Below are 4,875 nucleotides of genomic sequence, written 5' to 3'. Positions count from 1 at the left end.
CGAATATTTAGGGCAAGCCTTATTTAAATCGGTATAATCCACACATACTCGCCATTTTCCATTCTTTTATGGGACTACAATAGTATTAGCTAATAGTCGAAGTACTTTAACTCTTGAATTGAGCCAATTTTTATTAGGTTTTGTACCTTATCTTAGATTACTTGATTTTTAAATGCTCCCTACTTCCTTTTCTTTTGTTTGACAGGTGGGTGCAATGGGTCCTCATTCATCTTATGAGTCATAACTTCCGGTAGTATACCTGTCATGTTTGAATGCGACCAAGCAAAGCAATTGACATTAGCACATATAAATTCAATTAACTTAACTTTCATTTCCAAGCTCAAGTTTGTTCCGATGTAAACCTTTCTATCTATTCAGCAGACGAATAATATAATAGTTTAAAGCTTCTCTGTGGTTGTTTTGATATTCTCGTTTTCCTCTAGCTCTTGGATCATATCAAGCCTTGAATCTATATCAGCTTCATTTTTGAATTTTCAGTTGAGGTGAGCAATAAATTATCCTCAACTGAGTTCTGTAATTGCTATTTCATATCTCCATCCTCAAATGTTGCACATCTGATTGCAACTGAGTTGATATCCCGTGATGCTTGTTGATCTTTCTTGATTTGACGGATTCCCCAATGTGATGAGAATTTAATTACCTGATGCAACATTGAAGGGACCACATCCATATCATGAATCCATGGCCTTCCTAAAATTATGTTATAAGCCATGTCTTCATCTGCCACTTGGAATTTAGTGTCTTTGACGAAACCTTCTGCGAACGTTGCCAATATGATTTCACCTTTCGTGATGACACTTCAATTATCAAACCCAAACAATAACCATGCCTTAGGTATGATATGATCATTCGCATGCATCTCGTTCATTATTCTCAGTAGTATACTATATATTGAATTATCTGGGTCAATCAAAACTCGTTTAACATTAGTATCATAAACAAGTAAAGATATTACCATTGCATCGTTATGAGGAATGATCAAGCCGTTCATATCTTCATCGTCAAACACTATGTTGTCCCCTTCCAAAACCTAACGTACCCATTTCCCGTGGGTAACTATAACTTTGGATGTCTTTTTTGCTGCCGTGTATGTTACCTCATTGACCTCTTTACCCCCATTATAACATTTACCATCCTTTTTGGTGAAGGGGTTTTGGCGGTTCCTACCTGTTTTTCATGTAGGATTGCTTTCCTTTTTCATTGAACAAATCAGTGAGGTGCCTTGCTTCAATAGATATTCAACTTCTCCTTGTAGGAGTCTACAATATATTGTTCTATGACTATGATTATTATGAAATTCACACCAAAATTCCCTGCTCCTTTTGCTGGGATCTGACCTTATCTTTTTTGGCCAACGCGCTTTGTCACCCATTCTTCTTAGAACAACCACCAACTTTGACGTACTGACATTGAAATTGTAATATCTTATCCTCGATCGAGAGCTTGGATTACTATTTCTGGCTGTGTCTAGTTCCTTTTTGTATTGGGAAGAAGAACTTGTCTCTTTTTGTATCGATCTTGAATCAAACCGTACCTGTTCTTATTTTTATCGGGAATCTCATTCCGCAGGTCCCATATAAGGCTTGCACATGTTCTTACCAGACCGCCTTTATGTATTTGTACGTTTAGGTCCAGACTTTTCCTCTACCTTTGGCTGGGAAACCGTATCTTCTTCTATTCATAACTTTGTATTATACCTGTTGTACACGTCATTCCAGGTAGTTGCAGGAAATTCCTGCAGACTTTCTTTCAATATTCTCGTGGCTTATAAATCTTTCTCATTCCTATTACTTTCAAATGCCATAGCTGCCCAATTATTAGGTACACGTGGTAGCATCATCCTCTCCCGCTAAAATCTATTTGAAAATTACTTGAGCAATTTTGTGCTTTCCTGTTTTACTTTGAAAATATCTTTCACTCTTTTTTCTACTTTGTTGAGCTCCCGAGTGTGCTTTTATAAATGAATCTGCAAGCTCAACAAAATAGTCCAGAGAATTTTAAGGTAAGAGTGAATACCACGTTAGTGCGCCTTTCACGAGGGTTTCATCAAAAAATTTCACTAAGACTTACTCAATTTCTTGCTTGGTTAAATCATTTCCCTAGAGTCAGTGGTCCCATTATATTTAGAGATATCAGGCATCTTGAATATTTTGGGAATTAGCAAAGGTGTCGCACTTGGCTTCTAGGGTTATTGAGAATATTTGTCAATATCCACTCCTTTGATCACCGGCGACACTCCAGGTATCTGTTCTATCCGCTTATTTTGTTCCTTGAGCTGTTTCTGCAAGGTTAGTACCAAACTTTATAAATTAGAATTATTTGGCGTATGTGACCATCCGTCTCCAGAATTATTTAGTATTCCTCCACTTCCTGAATTATTAGGCCCTGAATGAGGGTTTTCCAGAGTTGTATGTACCAGTAGAGGGTTCTGCGCAACTTTAGGAAACCCACTTGCAAATGCACGCAAAGCTTCACCAATTTGTTGAGCAATTATTTTCCTCAGGTTATCCTATTTGTTGGTCTACTCGACAACTCGATGCCCATCATTACGAGTAGTAGACCTTTCTGGTGAATTTTCACGTGGGCGTGGTGGGTTGATGTGGGCGTACGGTGTGGTGGAGTTCTACCTTGTTGCCTTTCTTAGACTCCCTCATCTACCTAAACAATTTCGTTAGTAGTTGACATGCCTCGTTGCTAAAGATAAAAATATGAAAAGTGAACAGATTATTAGATTTCTAGTAACGGAACCAATTTATTTAACCAAAAAATAGTTTTTATGGTCAAAGTAAATATCAAAGAAAATCATGTTTCTAATAACCAAGTTTATTATATTTATCCAAAAATAAGAGAGTAAAAAGCAATTGAAATTCAGTATTAAATTAATGAGGGAAAGAAATTTTATTGATAGATGCTATTTTCTCCCAAGAATTGTGGACAAAATTCTGCAATCAAAATAAAGATATAAAGTAAAAGACTAATTGCACATATTCATGAATATTCTGATGATTGTACAAAATAAGGTAAGGACCCTTATATAAAAATGTATGTTTCTAAAATAAGATGCTCTGTTTCCTTTGTATGATAGAAAATATAGAAAGTAATTAAGAATATAGAAATTTTCTCCATTTTATTCACTTATTCTCTTCATAAAAAAATAAAAAATAAAAAATAAAAAATAAAATAAAAAAAGCCCATTGAAGAAATTTAGTTCGTGGATTAAAACTGTAAAAATATGACGAGCTAACCAGTTTTCAGACTGGTCATTCAAAAATAGCCAGCGTTTATAAAGTCATTGAAAAATAGCCACTATTTTGCTGCAACAGGGACCGATCCAGCATAATATACTGGAGATCGGTGCACCTGTGTATGAACTTCCAGCATATTATGCTGGAACTCCAACATCCGGAAAGTTCCAGCAAAATATACTGGAGATTGGAGCACCTGTGTATGAACTTCCAGCATATTATACTGGATCGGTATATTATACTAGAACTCCAGTATATTATATATGCTGGAGTTCCAGTATACTTATGCTGAAACTCCATTGTAATATGTTGGAGTTCCATTATACTTATGCTAGAAGAAGTCCATTATAATATGCTGGAGTTGCAGTATACTTATGTTGGAACTCCAGTATATTATGTTGGAGTATTTTTCGAATTTTAAACAGTATTTTTGTTCTGATTTATTTTTACATGAAAAGTAACTAAATTTCGATTATTTTTTAAACTGTAATTATTTTAAATTGATTACTTGTAAATCTGGCTATTTTGTTTTCCCGGGGCTTACGGCAATTTCATTGGTGGTAACTTTCTTCAAATTCTCGTTTGCAAAGAAGTTACAAAAATTCCCATTTTATTTTTGTGTCCATGCTTGGAGTTAGGTTTTTTTCCAACATCATCTATAGCTACTTTTTTTTCTTTCTCGACATTATTAATTTAATATTAAATGGGATAAGGAAATGGAGTAAGATCCAAGTGTTTTAAATAATAAAAAAGAAACTAATAATGTAACTATTTACATAATCAAGCCACTTAAAAAAATAATACACACTTAGTGCATAACTATCACAAATAATTAATCAAACTAGCACATGCACGAATCTAGGTCGGCTCGACCTTTAAGATTTTTAATATTTATAAACGTATTATATATATATATATATATATATATATATATATATATATATATATATATATATATATATATATATATATATATGAGACATACCCACACGAATACCTCATGGGTTAACATATGCATGGAATTAGCTATTCGGCATATCTTCTATATGCGATATGTAATTAATTTAATTCTATATTTTAGTATAAAATAATTTTTTAGACTAATTAATACACATAATTAAACGGAAATAAAATAATCTTATTATGAAATAAAGACTATAAAGTAAAGACAAGTATAGAGAGAAACTGATATATTATTCGAATTCAAATTGATGTACATAATGAACTGAAATCTCTTCTATTTATAGAAGAAAGGAAGCTGCTCTGTAAGCTGCTACTACAAGCTGCTGTGTAAGCTGCTACTACAAGCTGCAGTGTAAGCTACTATAAGCTGCTGTGTAAGCTGCTACTACAAGCTGCTGTGTAAGCTGCTACAAGCTGCTGTGTAAGCTGCTGCTGTACCAGATATGGATAATCTTCTACTGAGAGCAATATTTATCCATAACGGAGTACTGAATGGATAAGATTATTATACCCGGTATGGATAATCTTTTACCGGGGGTAATGTTTATCCATAACTGGGTACTGAAAAGATAAGTTTATTATACCCGATATGGATAAACTTCTACTGGGGGTAATGTTTATCCATAACCGGGTACCGAAGTGATAA

Source organism: Nicotiana tabacum, chromosome 8 (genome assembly GCF_000715075.1).
Source record: "Nicotiana tabacum cultivar K326 chromosome 8, ASM71507v2, whole genome shotgun sequence".
NCBI classification, from domain to species: Eukaryota; Viridiplantae; Streptophyta; class Magnoliopsida; order Solanales; family Solanaceae; genus Nicotiana; species Nicotiana tabacum.
Note: the sequence above shows the minus strand (reverse complement) of the source record.